At 37.0% G+C, this 18,980-nt stretch overlaps 1 long non-coding RNA gene across 1 annotated transcript in view; it reads left to right on the top strand.

Annotated features, from left to right (window-relative positions):
* Positions 1-18,980, top strand: part of LOC109371768 (uncharacterized) — a 67,996-nt gene that overhangs the window by 25,331 nt on the left and 23,685 nt on the right. The window contains exon 2 of the long non-coding RNA XR_002121926.1: positions 9,983-10,122. This is a non-coding gene — a long non-coding RNA (uncharacterized LOC109371768). The remainder of the gene's footprint in view (positions 1-9,982; positions 10,123-18,980) is intronic.

The raw sequence follows: 18,980 nt of genomic DNA on the forward strand, positions 1-18,980 counted from the left end.
AGAGGGCAGTGTCACTGACCCCCATATGTGGGATCCGAACCGGGGTCCTCAAGCCAGTTCTTAACCAACGTGCCACTCGGCCGGTCCTGTAATAAATTTCTTTAATTTAAACATTCACTGTATTTTTTGATCACATCTTGTATATTAGGTTCAGGTGTACAACATAGTGATTAGACATTTATGTAACTTATGAAGTGCTCACCCGATAAATTTAATAGCCATCTGACACCATACTTAGTTATTACAGTAATATTGACTATATTCCTTGTGCTATATTTTACAACCCCATAATACTGATTTGTAACCAATTTGTGCATCTTAATCCCTCCCTCCTTTTAATGCTCCCAACCCCCCTCCCATCTGGAAACCATCAAAATGTTCTCTGTGTCTATGAATAGTTTGTTTCTGTTTGTTTATTTTGTTCTTTAGGTTCCACATATAAGTGAAATCATATGGCATTCCAGAGGATTTTAGTAACACTTTTTTTCTCTCTGTGCTTGCACTGTAAACTCCCAGTTTTATCCCTACAAGTGTTTGGCTAAACACCTGAAGCATTTATTTATTTATTTTTTATGAACAGAAATTTAGCTATTCTGACATTTCAATGTTCATGTGGAGAGTCATGTTGTCAGAAAATAAGCTAGTCTGAATTTGTTTACCAAGTGTCCTTAGAAGCATGTTCTGGGGCCATCATTTTTTTTACAGTGTTTTTTTTTTTTTTTTTACAAGGATTGTATTTGCAATATTTATACTAAGGACTTTTCATAGTAGTAATTTATGAATATATATGCCAGAGCAGTAAACCTTAATTAAAAGAGAAAAATGATTATTCCCAAAAAACAATACTTAAAATAAGCCATGTATTTTTCTTGTTTCACAAAGCAATTCTGGTTTAGCCATAGAACTAGGACCATTATTTATAGTCTAATGACCTATTCATGATCAAATGTGGATTGAAGATTGATGATTGGAATAGAGATGTAAAGTTCTGATATTTATACTGAATCAGTGAATTAGTAAAATTTTAATAGTTTGAAACATAAAAAGAGTTTATGGTTTTTCTGATTGATAAATGAGGATTCAGGATCATATCAAAAAGTTTGGCTGTGATATCAAGGCTATAAAGACTAATAAAAGTATTTTTTGTAAATCAAAAAACTCAATCTTAACATCCATTCAACTTAACTTAAATTTATTGTCATACATGCAGATTTTCATCACCAGATGGCACTCCTGTAAGAAGGAATTCTCATTTTGTTATACTTAATCTACCTAGTTTATATTCATAAATGGGGACCCTGAGGAATAAACAATTCAAAAGATGAGTGGGAAAAGAATCATATAATTCAATAAAAAAACAGAACTGTTGGGCCGGCTGAGTGGCACGTTGGTTAAGAGCTGGCTTGGGACGCCAGAGGGCCCGGGTTCGGATCCCACATATGAGGGCCAGTGACACTGCCCTCTACAGCTAAGATGCTGAACAACAGCTCAACCTGGAGCTGGGCTGCCCTGAGCTGCAGCCCCTGCTGCAGTGAGTTGCCATGGGCTGGGCTACCGTATGTAGCCAGCAGCCAGCATGAGCGGCCGTCCAGAAGCCCGCGACTGATCTGCCTCGCCTGGGAAGAGCGCAATGATGGTGCCAACTTGAGCCAGTGAAGTAACGTCCTCCACAACTAGACTGAAGAATAAAACGTCAGCAACTTGTCTATTCCCCTTCCCCCAATTCCCCAGGGCTGTTCCTATCCCCCAATTCCCCAATAAAAATCTTTAAAAAAACAAACAAAAAAACCCCAGAACTGTTTAGAAATCTGTAAGTAGAGTCATACACCACTGAAATGTGTTGTTAAACGATTTCATAATTGTGTGCTTACATAACCTAGATGGTATAGCCTAGGCTACAAGCCTGTACAGCATGGTACTGTACTGAATACTATAGGCAATTGTAACACAGTGGTAAGTATTTGTGTATGTAAGCATAACTTAAACAGAAAAGGTACAGTAAAAATATGGTATAAAAGATAAAAAATGATAATACCTGTGTAGGGCACTTACCATGAACTTGCGGTACTGGCAGTTGCTCTGGGTGAGTCAGTGAGTGAGGGATGAGTGAATGTGAAGGTCTAGGACATCACTGTCCACTACTGTTGACTTTATAAATACTGTACACTCAGGCTACACTACATTTATAAAACACGAGATTAAACTGAGCACAAAGACAAGATGATGCAAACAAGAGATATAACTACTGCTGGTAGTGTAACACGGCATACTGTTTTACAGCAAACTTTTTTCTTATGAGTAGGAGTAGAATAATGATAAAAAGTACAGTACAGTAAATAAACTATACCAGTCGTTTATCATTATCAAGTATTATGCACTGTACATAATTGTATGTGCTGTACTTACTTTCATACGCCTGGCAATGCAGTAGGTTTGTTTACACCAGCATCACCACAAACATGAGTAATGCGTTGCGCTATATGGCACTAAGTGATAGGAGTTTTTCAGCTCTATTATAATCTTATGGGACCACTGTTTTATACACGTATGCAGCCCATTGTTGACCAAAACGTTGTTATGGGGTGCATGACTGTAAACTAAAAAAGATTTTTTAAAAGGTTTTATGCTAGGGACACCAGGCAGGTTTTGATTGGATGCTTAACTTTAGATATTTAGAATACAATTACAGAGTACTAAATGCTCAAGGTGATTTTAGAAATAATCAAGCAGTCACTTTACTTCAGAAATGCTAATATGTTTTACATTTGTATGATGCTTCACAATTTAAAAATGTATTTATTCTTGTGTATTTATTCATATATGAGAAAACTAAACTCAGAAAAAGCTTTGAATATAATGGCAAAACAGTGAACTTTCATATAACAGCCAAAACAACAGACGCAAACCAACAAAATCTCAAAATTGTTCAACTCAGAAAAGGATGCAAAGTGTGTACTCATATTGACTGAGAGGCAGATTCAAATATAGTAAAAAATTTTAAACCATGTTGGGCGTGTGAGATAATTCTGGTTAATTGGTTAGTTGTTATGTGTAAAAGGCAGTACCATAATATACCTGTGGCCTTTGTCTAGCATTCCACTTAACAGAGGACCTATTGAGAAGATAAGTAAATGATGTTAGGACAGCTAACAGAAAAAACCTGTCAAACATTTTTTAGCTAAAATAGGCTTCAGGGACATAATTTTCCTTGTGATGCCTGAATTGATATGCTGAATTATGTTTAGTCTCCTCTATTTTATTTATTTGTTTGTTTGTTTGTTTGTTTGTTTATTTTTTAAAGATTTTTATTGGGGAATTGGGGGGATAGGAACAGTGCTGGGAATTGGGGGAAGGGGAACAGACAAGTTGCTGTCCTTTTGTGTTCTTCAATCTAGTCGCGGAGGACGCTGCCTCACTGGCCCGAGCTGTTGTTCAGCATCTTAGCTGTAGAGGGCAGTGTCACTGGCCCTCATATGTGGGATCCGAACTGGGGCCCTCTGGCGTCCCAAGCCAGTTGTTAACCATCGCGCCACTCGGCCGGCCCTAGTCTACTCTATTTTAATTTAAGATACACCACAGGTCCAAAAGATATCTAGAAATGCTAGTATAATGTCATTTCATTAACCTGGCATGTGTTAAGATGTGTAAATAGGGGAACACTGTTCCACATCGTGTAAATGCTTGCTTGAGGTCTCCTTTACTGATTGTTCTAGAAAACAGAATTCCATTTATTGTTCTTTTTGGCATCATTGGCTCTGCTATGATTTGGATTTTCTTAGGTCATTTTTTTTTTTTAATTTTAATTTTTTTGTTAGCTTCAGGTGTGTTAGGTCATTTAAAAAAAAGATTTTATTGGGGAATTGGGGGAGGGGAATGAACAGCGCTGGCGAATCGGGGGAAGGGGAACAGACAAGTTGTTGTCATTTTGTTCTTTAGTCTAGTTGTGGAGGACGTCGCTTCACTGGCTCATGTTGGTATCATCATTGCGCTCTTCCCGTGTGGGGCAGATCAGTCACCGGCCTCTGGACGGCCACTCACGGCGGCTCTTGGCAGCTCATACCAGCTGCCAGCCGCTCACGGTAGCTCATGGCAGCCCGCTGCAGCTCCACCTCAGCCTATGCCATCGCCGGTGACTCATGGCAGCCCAGCTCCAGGTCGAGCTGTTGTTCACCATATTAGCTGTAGAGGGCACAGCGTCATTGGCCCCCATGTGGGATCCGAACTGCGGCTCTGCTGCTCAGAGCTGGCATCCCAAGCCACCTCTTAACCAACGCTCCACTTGGCCGGCCCATGTTAGGTCATTCTTAATTTCTAAAAGTTAACCAGCTTCTACAGCGTGTCAATTACACAGATTCATTAAATGTCTCTTATGTTGTCTTCTTATGTTTGGAAGGGAACAAAATAAAAGGAGTTTCTGGTCTTGTTTATGATGTTAAGGTAGGAAGGCAAGTTAAATACAGAAGAAACAGAGTTGATGAGCTAAAATATGAATTGCATATAAGTAGTTGTCAAAGGAAAGTTAATAAATAAAAAGTATTTGGAAATAATAATTCTAGAAATCTGTAGCCCGTTTTAATATTTTAAATGGACTTTGATAGAAACTTAAGGGCTTGTTAGTGTGACCTTTCTCCTATTTGAATTATTTGCCTTTTTACTTCTGTGTTATGCCAAAAGTTAAAATGATCCTGAAACTTGACATTTTAGTTTTGCATGTTTGATTGTTCTTTTTTAAGGTAATGTTTTCAAGTATACATTATTTTAAATTTTTATTAAATGTTGAGTATATAGACAGAATACTGAATCTTAGATATTGCTGTTCGTAATATGTATTCTGATTTCAGAGATTTTATAATATGATAAGTGTTTATAATTAATGGTTTGGTAATTATAAAATATATATAAAGAACAAAACAAAGAATACCCATGTAGTGTCACCTAGTTAAGAAAAAAGTCATTGTCTTTGAAGTTCCTCAGGTGCCACTTCCCGATCCCAACCTATGAATTAAGCAAAGTTAACTTATTTAGTTAATGCATTTTTGCAACGGAAAACAGAAAAAAATACGTCATGACTTCTCTGACAACCCAATACTAACCAGAATTTCCAGAATTTGTTTATCCTTTTCTTGCTTTTCTTTGTAAACTTAACACCTTTTTTCATAAACATATATCATTTTATTTTTCTTGAATATTAAATTAATGTAACCATAGTGTATATATTCTTTAATGACTATTCATTTTACGTTTGTCTTAGTTTATGCACCTGAGTTTCTTTGAACATGTATGTGGCCATTATTTATTTTCATTGCTTCATAGTATTCTTTGGTAGGAATATATTGAAAACAATGTTAGGATTGTTCCCTTGGACATACTAGTTCATGTCTTTTGGTACAGACATGCTGGAGGTATTTATATGTGGGGAGGTATATGCCAGAGAGTTGAATTGCTAAATCATAGGGTATGTACATGTTCACTTTTATTGAATAATGCCAAGTTGTTAATACAAAGTAGTTACATTAGTTTACACTCAAACCAGCAATGGATGAGAGTTTCTTTTTTTCACTTTCTTACCATTACTTGGTATTGTCATGTTTGCTAACCTTGGAGGTTTTCAAGTGATATCTCACTGTTATTTAAATTTATATTTTCTGATTACTAATGAGGTCAAGCATCTTTTAATATATTGATGGGCTATTTTGGTTTCCTGCTTTGAAATTCTGATCAAAAACCGTTTTTTTTTGTTGGGTAATTTTCTGTTTCTTGATTCATAGTATTTTTTAGTATAATCTAAATACTAATTCTTAGGAGTGTATGTTGATAAAAATTATCCCAGTAAGTTATTAATCTTTTTTGTACCTTTTGACTCTTTTAAGAAAACTATTACTATCATGAGGTAAAAATTACCCTCTAAAGGGTGAAAACGTTTGCCTTATTGTCTTCTGAAATCTGTAATTTTGCTTTTGTATATCGTTAAAATACCTTTTTTAAAAAGTAAATTGACTTGTTAATGTATGGTCTAATAAAAATTTTTTTAAGTATAGTCGACCAGTTCTTTCAACCTCACTTCTTTAAAAGTTGATCTTTCCTCACCATTTGCACTACCATCTCAGTTTGAAATAATATCTATATATGTGGTGGGCCTCTTTCTGGACTTCCTGTCTGATCCGTTAGTCAGTTTGTCTATCCCTGTACCAGTGTTGTACTGTTGTAATTACTGTAGCATTATAATCCTTAAAGCTGGAAGGTAAGTCCAGTTTTTGTTTTTTTTTAAAAATTTTACTTAAAGGAGCATTTGGCTGTTCTTGAACATTTGCTCCCTCATGTGAATTTTAGAATTAGCTTGTCAGGCTTAAGACAATAAAACCTTGTTACAATTTTGGTGGGGACTAAGTTGAATCTATAGTTGAGGGAGAATTATCACTTTTATTGAGAGAACCTTTGAAAACAGGTTGTAACATTTTCTGTAAAGGGCCAGATAGTAAATACTTTCTGCTTTTTCTCTGTCGTAAGTGTTCAGTACTGCCATTGTAGTGCAATTTCTTTAGAAATATGTATGTGTGTGTGTGTGTGTGTGTATACACACACACACATACATATATAGCTTTTTTACATATATATACACACATATGTAAAGCTGGCATGTAGGTAATTTTTGTACATTGATTTTTTTTTTTGTATCTAGTTTTGCTAAACTTACAGTAATTTATCTGAAGATCCTTTAGGGTTTTCTGTGTACAATTACTAGGGAAGTCATCTTTTAAAAGTATTATTTTCTAATCTTCGAGTGTGTGTGTCTTTTACTTGCCATAGTGTGCTGACCAGGACCTCCTATTTAAATAGGAAGCGATTGTGTCAGCACTCGTAGTCTTTGTTGTTTATTTTTGTTATCTTTTAAAAATTTTATTAAATTTATTGGGGTGACATTAGCTAATAAGATTATATAGGTTTCAAGAATACAATTCCATAACATATCATTTGTATATTGCACTGTGTGTTCATCCAAAGTCAAGTCTCCTTCCGTTACCATATATTTGACCCCTCTTCTATCTGCCCCCACCCTCCTTTACATCTGGCTTGTTTCTTTCTGTTTTATATCCCACATATGAGTGAAATCATATGGTATTTTTGTCATCTAAAAGGAGTGCTTTTAACATTTGATCATTCAATGTGGTTTTTGCTGTACATGTGTCTGTAGGTACCCTTTTATCAAGTCAAAGAAATATTCTTGTTTCCTAAGAATTTTTATTTTCAGTGGATGTCGAATCATTTTTTTTTTTTTAAGATTTTTATTGGGGAATTGGGGGATGGGAACAGCGCTGGGGAATTGGGGGAAGGGGAACAGACAAGTTGCTGTTGTTTTGTTCTTCAGTCTAGTTGTGGAGGACGTTGCTTCACTGGCCCAAGTTGGCACCATCATTGCGCTCTTCCCGGGCGAGGCAGATCAGTCGCCGGCTTCTGGACGGCCGCTCACTGCGGCTGCTGGCCACTCACGCTGGCTGCTGGCTACACATGGTATCCCATGGCAACCCACTGCAGCAGGGGCTGCAGTCACCGGCGACTCATGGCAACCCAGCTCCAGGTTGAGCTGTTGTTCAGCATCTTAGCTGTAGAGGGCAGTGTCACTGGCCCTCATATGTGGGATCCGAACCGGGGCCCTCTGGTATCCCAAACCAGCTCTTAACCAACGCGCCACTCGGCCGGCCCAATTGAATCATTTTGTAAATGGTAAACAGTGTTAAATTCCAATTTTAATGCCTTATTCTCTGTTGAGATGCTTGTATGATCCATCATTCTCAGCGTGAAGTGGCAGTGTGGTAACATTGCTTTTTGTTTTTTCACTAAGCTCCTCATTCCTCTGAATCATACACTTGGAAAGTGGGGTCCTTTCAAAAGCTAACCACTTATGGGAGACTCCATTATTTCTGGTTTCAATCCAGCGTGTTATCATTTGTACTATATTTTGCCGTGTATAATGCCTCCCATGTTTTTGGCCCAAACTTTCAGGGAATTGGAATTAGTACTACCCAAGTATAATGCGCATTGTTATTTTTCTTCATGAATTTGGGCAAAAAAGTGCACATTATACATGGCAAAATATGGTATTTTGTATTTTTTGGGGGAAGTAAGTCTTATAGACCTGGAACTTTTAGCCTTTGCCAGGAGCTGTGGATGCACAGGTGCTGTGGGGATGACAGTGGAGTGCAAGACTGAAGGAAATAATAGTTTAGGGTCCCCGTTGGTTATTATCTGGGTAGAGATGAGCATACATACAGAGGTCCGTGCTTGCTTATTATTTATTTACAGATAAATAAATAATGGCCACTTTAATAGGCAATGAAGACTTTGAGAAATATGATTAAGAAATTTTCCTTTCCTTGACCAAAAGAATATTAAGGAAATTGTTTCCAAGTGGGTATTCTTGTTTTACTGCTATCCCTTTGTAAAAATGATTTGTTACTAAAATGGATTGTTAAAACTTTTTACATGTTCCCTATAGTCTGAAATGTTATGACCATTCTAAATTAAAATTTTTAACTTGCCATATATTGCCTGTCTCCCATTTCAACTTTTTCTTTAACGTGTTATAACATTTCATATTTCATCATTGGAATTGGATTTCTGTTTTGCTATTTTCCAACTCCTTTCTCTCCCTTTGTTTTGAAGCCTCTGTTTTCTGAGTTTCCTTTAAGTTCAGATGCCTTGAGGTAGCTTTTGGAGCAATGACAGAGGCAAGCCAAAATCTTAGTAGGTTTATGATTCTGCTTTACAATATGCTGGTTTTATACATAATGGTTTCCCCATTTAGAGCCTTGGCAGCAGAGAGAGAAATCTGCCTCTTTAAAAATTGGATCTTGAGAAGGTTGATAACGTGCTTCTGGACTTTCCTATGGGGCAGAAGGGGATATGATACAGCCTAAAGGAGATGGGTTGGAACAGTTAGGGCAGCGTAGTATGCCTCTTTCCTGGACATTTCATCCATTGAATCCAAGATGTTGTAAGTGGTAAACAGTGTTAAATTCCAATTTTAATTTTAAATGTAGTAGGCTCAACATTAAAAAAATTTAATATGTAGTGCATTATTTACGTTATTGTTTCATGTGCCATATTTAGGTTAGTTGATTCAAGCAAATATTTGTGGGTCATAGAGGGTTAGTCTATATCCAATTTAAGCTCTTAAATGTGGTTCAGAAGGAAGGACATAGGTTTTCCTACTAATTATATTCATCTAAAACAGCAGATCTTTAACCTTGCCATTAGCTGATTGGGTTTGTACCATCTTAGCAGGTCTTGATGAGAACCATTTTCTTTAGAAAGGATATAGGTAGTGTGTTGATAAAATACTAAGTGTAAGTTTATTGAGGGTCAGAGAGTATGTGTTTTCCCTGATTGATTCCTTTGGGAACCAAGCAGTTATCTTTTGTTTGTAGGGGAGTAGAGAAGCCCTTAAAAAGTTTGTGAAATCTAAGATATTGTTTCATGACCACATAAGCAGTTACATTTTTAATTTTGCCTGATCAGAGATGCCCTTAAGTTTTAAGTATATTATAGACCTTTACTAAATTCTTAGAGCAGGGTTTTTAGCTCCTTGATATCACATTTTGAATTGGATTATTGCCAGAGAAAATCTTGGCTGGATGCAATATTGTCTTTGGGTTCAAATATCAACTGTAAATAGGAAAAGGCAGATAAAGCTACATGTAGTAGTGACTGCATATAGTGGTAAAATAATTACTGGTTAAAATTCTTGGTATTTGAGGTTTTTGTTTATAATTGCTATAATTGTAAATCTCAGACTTTAGATTGCGTTAGTGAAATTGGCTTAAGAGCTGCTAGGAAAATCTAAAACCCTAGTGGGTTGTTTCTTGAGAATTTGTATTCTAGAAAACCTTTGTTTTATCTCATGTTTCCTCCTCATCCTTGTATTTTAGCCTTACTTTTTACTATGATTTTGGGAGTTTTGCTTACCATGCCTGCTTTCTTGCAGATTTTCTATTTTGTACATACATTGTTTTGTATATACTGTATATGATGACTTCGGTGAGCAGTGACCGTTCCCGAGGTTCTCGGGAAAAAACACAGATTTCAGCGACACAGGCAACACAACTACAGAAACAAGTAGTACAGGTAAGTTTTTGTGGAACTCTTATTTGCCCTGTTTAGAATTACAGAAGTTAAGGGAGCACAAATGCCTTAACATTCTAATCCTTTGTAGGGAACCTCAGGATTTTAAGCCTTGTTTTTAAAAACTAGATATAGTATATAATAGGAAAGAGGAAATACTGATTCAGGTACAGTTGGATGCTGTTCCTTAACTGTTTAATCCTGAACTTTTCCATTACCACTTATCATCTAGGCCATCTCCTTTTCTTTATTATTAACCTAGGTGGTCCCTGGAATGTAATTTGAAAATCCAAAGAATATAGAGAAATACTACTCTGAGGTAGAGATATATTTGAATTATAATAGACTTACGAAAAGCTGCCTTTTCTTTCAAGTGTTGTTCCCTGGGAAGAGTGCTTTAATCTTAGAATGTCTTTTAATTAACAAGATATATTTGTATAAAATGTTTGATGTTAAAGACTCCCTTCTTCTTAATTTGTTTATACTATTATTTTAAACGAAGAAGTGAGACAATCCAAGTAAAATTCTAAACAAAATACCTGGTACAAAATTGAACATTCTATACAAGTTATTCATTAGATTGGCAAACCTTTTTCAGAGGCAGTATGGAAATAAGTAAATAAACCGTATGTAGTTCATTATAACTTCAGATTGATGGTTTGATTGTATTTTGATAGCTAATTACAAGTACTTTTTATAATCATTCACACCTAAGTACCCTGTTGATATTAAGGAACATAGAGAGTGGACTCTATCTACTTAATTGTTGCATTGCATTTTAAAATATGTTAGCTTTGTATTTTGCTGCTGTCAATAAACATTCATCTCTGTTATTCAATGCTTCTAACTACACTTACCCTAATAGGTATTTGTTTATAACTGTTGAAGAAAGACTTGGAAAAATTCGGACTGTTTGGACTAGGCCCCCCCTTTATAGATGAATGCTTTAAGAAAATGTTTCATGAATAGCCTCTTTATCAAAGAAATACAAGTTATGAGCAGTCATAGGTACAACCCTGCTAGTAATCAAAGAAATAAATTAAAACAAAGATATTTTATGTTTTTGTTTATCAAATCAGTAAGGATTCAAAGTGTAGTCTTCTGAAGGAGGGTTAAATGAAATGTTGGGAATGTAAACTGTTTCTGTCTCCCACTTAAGTCAAGTCCTTGGGCTGATTTCCAGAGAATCAGTCTCCAGACTGGAGGAGGCAGAGCTACCTTTCTCACAAGGGTTGTCACTAAGAGTTTTTCCAAGCGCCCCTTGGGGATGGCGTATTTTATCTAATTAGAAGAAAGAACTGCTAATCGAACTGCGGGAAGGATTCCTAGACCCTTAGATAACCAATTTTTCTTTCTGCAAAAGTGTTGTGAGAATTTCTCAAATACACTATTCTGCATTAGTAAAATTGTTCATGTTCATTTATTCATTAATCCCATTCTGGGAAGTATATCCTAAGGAAAGAACCTTAAAGGGAGCGGGGAAGGCTTTATTTTGAAAGATGATGATTGCCCAGTTCTAAACGTCCAGTGATCGAGGTGTTCTGACATAAACTATTGAGGTAGCAGGATGTAAGAGAGAAAACCATGAGCTCTTTTGAATGTGAATAAACCTGGGTTTGGGCCACTTTATCAATTAGATGAATTACTGAAGTCTCTTTGAACCTCAGTTTTTAAAAAAACGTGCTTTGAGACTTAGAAAATAATATCAAAAGTAGTATACATTCGGGGGCAGCTGGTTGGCTCAGTTGGTTGGAACGCGGTGCTTATAACACCAAGGTTGCCAGTTCGATCCCCACATGGGCCACTGAGCTGCACCCTCCACGAGATTGTAACAGCTACTTAGAGCTGATGGGTCCTGGAAAAAAAACACTGTTCCCCAATTAAAAAAAAACACACACAAAAAACCAAAAAGAGTAGTATACATTCTTAAATATCCTCCAGATGTTGACAGTGGGACCACTTTTACTTTATCCTTTGCTCCCTCCTTCTACAGAGGACAAACACCTTTTCCCCTGAACCTCTTGAGAATAAGTTGCAGGTGTGGTGCTGCTTTACCTGTGAATACTTGAGTGTGTACAGTATTTTTTAAAAAACAAGGACCATCTTTTACATAATCATAGCACAATTACCAAAAATCAAGAAATCACCATATTAATCTACAGATCATATTAATATTTTCCAGATTGTCCCAATAATGTCCTTTTTAGTTAATTAAGTCCTTGATCTTACATTGTATTTAGGCATCGATTTCCTTTAGTCATCTTTAATGTGGAGCTTCCTGTTTCATGACATTGTCATATTTGAAGAATATAGGCCAGCTATTTTGTAGACTAGCTCCTAATTTTGGTGTGTCTGATATTTTTTCATGATTAGGGTTATGCATTTTTGGTAGAAATAGCATAGAAGTGATCTGTTCTTAATGCATCATATCATGATTAACAGAGCATAGGTTTGTCCTATATACTGGTGGTCAGTTTTATCATTTGGTTCAAGTGATGTCATTTGGTTAATGTTTCTCTAGTATCGTGGAGAGATAAAAACTAGTTTTTAAAAATTTAAAATGGCGTGTTATATATTTGCAGAGGATGGTTGTAAGGAATTCGAAATTGCATAAGGTGTGACCAGGAAGTGGTAACTTTTACTATATTTCACATAAGTTGTGAGGTGACTATGATATTTGAAATCTTGATGGGAAATGCCTGATTTCTGATCAACTGAGAAAGGATACAAAATTATACTTACAGTGTAGCACAACTGTTAAGACATTGAAGAGTCTAGTAGACTATGTTAATGATGTTTATCTTTGAGTGATGGGCATAAGGATGACTTAAAAAAATAATCCTACTTCATCACATTGTCCAAATTTTCTGGGCGACTGATCCAACAAAAACATTTGGCTCCATTAGAAAAGCTATTAACACATTCTTTATTGTGAAAGTAGCTTAGCTCAGTATAAGCCAAGTGAATGGAAGAGAGACCCAGAGGAAGAGATTAGTAGTGCTTCTTTGCTTAGCAAGGTTTTTTCCAACTCCAAAGTTGTATGATAGATGTCACTAATGTTTTGTTGTAGGTGAGGGTGCACTAACTTTGTTTAACTTTGAATTACTAGTTGATTCTGATTATTCCTCTGATTTTACAAGCTGTAGAGACCTCTTGTCACTTCCTAGAACTCAGCCTGGCAACTTTTCTGTTGTACTCTGATTTATGTTTGGTGCTTTGTTTGTCTAATACTTGATTTACTTCTTTACTAGGGTAGCTAGCAAAGGTAAAACTATTTAAAGTTGTGATTTAAAATATTTTATATTTCATTAATGTGCTATACTAGTATTGCAATACTGTTCTTGTTAAACAGCTGTTAAGTGCATCAGCTGTGCTTTCAGAAGTTATATCTAGATGGTCTATACCCTTTTAGGAACAAAATAGATGATATCACTGGAGAGAAATGCAAAGGATATTTGAGTCATAGTACTTAAGATGATAAAGCTAAGTTTGAATAAATTAGTAATTGGCATTTACCTTACCTGTGATAACTTTAGAGATGTGTGGGTGAAACAGTATCAAAATGAACATGTAGAAATATGTAACAGCTCCAGACTGTTGGCCTTTAGCAAAATATTATTAATAAGTATTCTACTTAAAATCTTTAGTGAAAGTCTGTCAACTTGAGTGTTGTATTTTATAAGATATTTTAATGGAGTCAGGAGAAGCTTTCTTTGTTTCTGCTACTTGTGTACATTTAGGAAGCACAGGCAATTCTCAGGCAGTTTTCAAGTTTAAATATTGCTGCTTGTAAAGCTATTTGTGGCTGTTTACCCCTCTGCTTCATTAACTTTTTAAAAGAAATTTTATTGGGGAACAGTATGTTTTTCCAGGACCCATCAGCTCCAAGTCAAGTAGTTGTCTTCAATCTAGTTGTGGAGGGCGCAGCTCTTTGGCCCTTGTGGGACTTGAACTGGCAACCTTGGTGTTATGAGCCCGTGATCTAACCATCTGAGCTAACCGACTGGCCCTCCATTAACTTTTAATTGGTTCTACACCCTTTATCAGAAAGATATTACAGCCAGTTTCCCTGGCTTTGGTCTATTTTATGTTCTGTGACATTTCTGTGTGCTGTATTTTCTGTCTGAAATGTCCTGAGTCAGACACATTTTTCTAATACACATAATACAGTGTGGTTGGGTGTCCACAAGTGGTCTGCAATTCACTTGGATTTTTTTTCCTTTTATCTTTTTATTTTAACTACTGTTTAACATCTGTTTCCCCCCTTTTCCTTTGCATTTTCTTTTTGACCATTCCCAGGGCTTCTTCTGATCTGTTGAATATTTTTCCACTAACATTTTATTATGAATATGTTCAAATACAAAGAAAAGTTGATAGAGTTGTACATGAGCACCATACACTCAGTTATTTTTTTTTTTACTATATTTGCTGTATCTCATCTGACTAGCTATCCATCATTCTATCTTATTTTTTGATGCATTTCAAAGTAAATTAAAGACATCAGTCTACCCCTAAACACATTAGCATACATACCATCAATGAGTTTAATATTTGTTTAGGTCTCCCTGTTTTCAAAGGTGAAATTTACACGATACATTTTATTTTTATTTTTTTAAAAATTATTTTTAAAGATTTTATTGGGGAATTGGGTGAGGGAACAGTGTTGGGGAATCGGGGAAGGGGAACAGACAAGTTGCTGTCCTTTTGTTCTTCAGTCTAGTTGTGGAGGATGTCGCTTCTTTACTGGCCCATGTTGGTATTGTGATCATTGCGCTCTTCCCGGGTGAGGTAGATTGGTCGCTGGCCATTGGATGGCCGCTCACGGCAGCTCATGGCAGCCCACTGCAGCCTATACCGTCGTCGGCAACTCACAGCAGCCCAGCTCCAGGTTGAGCTGTTGTTCACCATCTTAGCTGTAGAGGGTGCAGCGTCACTGGCCCTCATGTGGGATCTGAACTGGCGGCCCTGCTGCTCAGCTCGTGCTCCCAAGCCAACTCTTGACCAACGAGCCACTTGGCCGGCCCTACATGATACATTTTAAATGTATGAGATCATTTTTTGTTGACTGCATATAAACCCGTGTAATCTAATCCCCTGTCAGGGTACAGAACATCATCCTCATCCCAGAAAGTTCTGCTGGTTTTATTTTGTTTTGGTGCAGACATACTGCGTGCTTTAGGGTTCTGGTGATTTTATTTATGTACTGCTGACTGCTTTCACCTTGCCCCCAACTCTCATTTTTATCTGTGTACCTCTTTTCAGACTCTTGCAGGTTTCCCATAACTTTTTTTTTAAAAGATTTTATTGAGGAATTGGGGGATGGAAACAGTGTTGGGGAATTGGGGAAGGGGACCAGCCAAGTTGTTGTTCTTCAGTCTTCGTTGTAGAGGGCGCCAGTCGTCTTCTGGCTTCCCATCGGCAGCTAGTGGCCTCTAAATAAGCTCAAGGTGCTGTGTTCAATCTTAGTTGTGGGTGGGTGTGGCCACCATCACATGAGGGAGTCGAACCAGCAGCCTTGTTGTGAAGAGCGCACGCTCTATCCACTGAGCCATCCAGGTGGCAGCTCAGCTCAAGGTTACGAGTTCAGTCTTAGTTGTGGGTGGGCGTAGCCCACCATCAAACAGGCAATCTTGTTGTTACACCAGCTGAGCCATCCTGCCACCTGTTGGCAGCTCAGCGGCAGCTCAGCTCGGGCTCAACGTCACTGGCCCATGGGGAATCGAACCGGCGGCCCTGTTGCTCAGAGCTCGCATTCTTAAGCCTACTCTTAACCAGCTGAGCCATTCAGCCGGCCTGGTTTCCCATAACTCTTAACGTGGTCTGTGTTCTCCCAGTTTGCACATGTTGTAGTCACTTTCCTCTGTCTTTAAATATAAAATGACACACAAAGAAAATCACCCCTTCCTTCTAGTCACAACCTCACTAGCCTTAGATCCTCATTGCTACATTCTTAGACCGTTAAAATAGTTTCCTCCCTCACTGGGAGGCAGCATGATTGATGTATTGGACACTACACTCCTCTGGTAGTTACGGAGACCTGTGCCATTAACACCCAGCATAAAAGATGAGTAAGTTATGGGCTGGCCGAGTGGCGCGTTGGTTAAAAGCTGGCTTGGGATGCCAGAGGGCCGTGGTTCGGATCCCACATATGAGGGCCAGTGACACTGCCCTCTACAGCTAAGATGCTGAAGAACAGCTCAACCTGGAGCTGGGCTGCCGTGAGTCGCCAGTGACGGCATAGGCTGCAGCCCCTGCTGCAGCGGGTTGCCATGGGCTACCGTGTGTAGCCAGCAGCCAGCGTGAGTGGCCAGCAGCCTCAGTGAGCGGCCGTCCAGAAGCCGGCGACTGATCTTCCTCGCCCGGGAAGAGCGCAATGATGGTGCCAACTTGGGCCAGTGAAGCAATGTCCTCCACAACTAGACTGAAGAACAAAAGGACAGCAACTTGTCTGTTCCCATCTCCCAGTTCCCCAATTTAAAAAAAAAATGTTTTTTAAAAAAATGATGAGTAAGTTACTTAGAGGCACAGTACAGAGTTGAACTGAATTGCGATTTCTAAGATTCTTCCCAGCAATAAAATAGAAGCTCTACTTTGTGATGTAATAATTTTATAATAGGAACTTCTGATCTTATAGAAAGATAATGCTTCATGGATGAATAATTTCATGATGCCTCTTTTCCAGATTGCTGTTGGCCGTATTTTGTATACACTTTTAATATGTTTTTCTCAAGTTTGCATACATACTGCAAGGGTGTATATTTGGACATTTTCCTGTGTTTGTCTGGAGAGATGTATACTTTGTATTTAAAAGCCATAAGAAATTAGTTTATGTATATATTCTTTTTTTAGTTTATGCATATATTCTACTTTACTTGCTTAATCACTTAAGTACTTTCCTTATCTAATTGCTTTAGTTACACCCTCCAGCACAAATGGTCAGAACAGACATCCTTGTTCTGTTCTTGGTCTTGGGGGAAAAGCTTTCACTCATCTTTTACCATTAACTATGATGTTAGTTATGGGTTTTTTGTAGATGGCTTTATTAGGCTGAGGAGTTCCTTCTATTTCTAATTTGTTGAGTCTTTTTATCATGAAAGAGTGTTGGACCTTATCAAATGCTTCTTTTGTGAAATGATCATGTGTTGTTATCCTAATATGGTGTGTTACATTGATTTTGAGATGTTAACCTTGCACTTCGGGGATAAACCTCACTTGATCATAATCCATTTTGTATGTTTCTGGTTTGCTATGACTTTGTAGAGGATTTTTCCTCTATATTAATAAGAGGTATTTTTCTGTAGTTATCTTGTGATGTCTCTTCTTTTGGTATCAGGGCAATACTGAGAGAATGAGTTAAGAAGTGTCCCTCCCCTTCTCTATTTTTTGGATTAGTTTGTGAAGAATTGGTGATTGGTGTTAATTCTTTCATTGTTTGGTAGAATTTATCAGTGAAGCCATCTTTGGCTTTTCTTGGTGGGAAGTTTTTTAATAACTAATTCAGTTGCTTCACTTGTTACAGATTTGCACTTTTCTTTGAGTCAGTTTTAGTAGTTTGTGTCTGTTGATTTTTGTCCAGGTTTTCTAATTTGGTGGCATACACTCGTTTATGGTATCCTCTTATAATCCTTTTTATTCCTCTAAAGTTGGTCGTGGTGTTTCCCATTTCAGCCCTAATTTTAATAACTTGAATCTTCTCTCTGTTTTCTTGGTTGTTCTAGCTAAAGTTTTTCCAGTTGTCAATTTTGTTGCCCTTCCTCCCTGAGCAAAATTTTGGTTTCTTTGATTTTTCTTGTATTTTTCTATTCTTTATTTCATTAATTTCTACTGTAGTCTTTATTTCTTTCTTTAAAATACCTTTTTGGAATCACTATTTTGGAATAATTTTAAGATTTGCTAAAAAGTTGGAAAATGATACAAGGAGATCTCGTTAACATTCACCCAGCTTTCCTTTTATATCAAGTGTTGGCAAACTTTTTTTATAATGGGTCATGTAGCAGATATTTTATACTTTGCAGGCTGCACTTGATCTGTTGCATGTCTTTTGTTTTTGTTTCACAACATTTTAAAAATGTTAAAACCTTACTTAGCTGGCACACTGTACAAAATCAGATCCCAGGTTGTAGTTTGCTAACCTGTATTATACATAACCATTTGTCAAGACTAACATAATAACATTGGCACAATATTATTAACTAAATATAGACTTTATTTGGGTTTCACTAGTTTTTAAAACTAAGGTCCCTTTTCTGTTTCAGGATCCAATCCAATTAGTTGTCTCAGTCTCTTCTGATCTGCCACAGTTTTTCAATCTTTCCTTGTTTTTCATGACTGTCATACCTTTGAAGAGTATATTTATCAGTTTTTAAAATGATTAATTGGTTACCTATCATCCTCCAAAGGTGAATAATTAGTATTTTTGAAACTCTTATGAATTTATGTATGTAAACATTTTATGGGTTTCAGTTATTCTTAGTTGTCCTTTTTGAAGTTCAAATTATCCCATCTTTGGCCAGTGCAAGTCTCTTCAAGTTGGCTCCTGAGGGTGTTTTTAAAAAATTTAATTATGGTCGACATAGAATATTAGTTTCAAGTGTATACTATATTGATTTGACATTTATGTACCTTACAAAGTGATCACAATGTCTAGTAACCATCTGTCACCATGCATAGCTATAATATTATTGACTCTGGTCCCTATATTTTATATTACACCCTCATGACTCCTGAGTCATGGCTCCCAAGTGCTTTTTTTTTTTTTTTAAAGATTTTTTTTTATTGGGGAATTGGGGGGATGGGAACAGCGCTGGGGAATTGGGGGATGGGAACAGACAAGTTGCTGTCATTTTTGTTCTTCAATCTAG

Source organism: Hipposideros armiger, unplaced genomic scaffold (genome assembly GCF_001890085.2).
Source record: "Hipposideros armiger isolate ML-2016 unplaced genomic scaffold, ASM189008v1 scaffold_591, whole genome shotgun sequence".
Taxonomy (NCBI): Eukaryota; Metazoa; Chordata; class Mammalia; order Chiroptera; family Hipposideridae; genus Hipposideros; species Hipposideros armiger.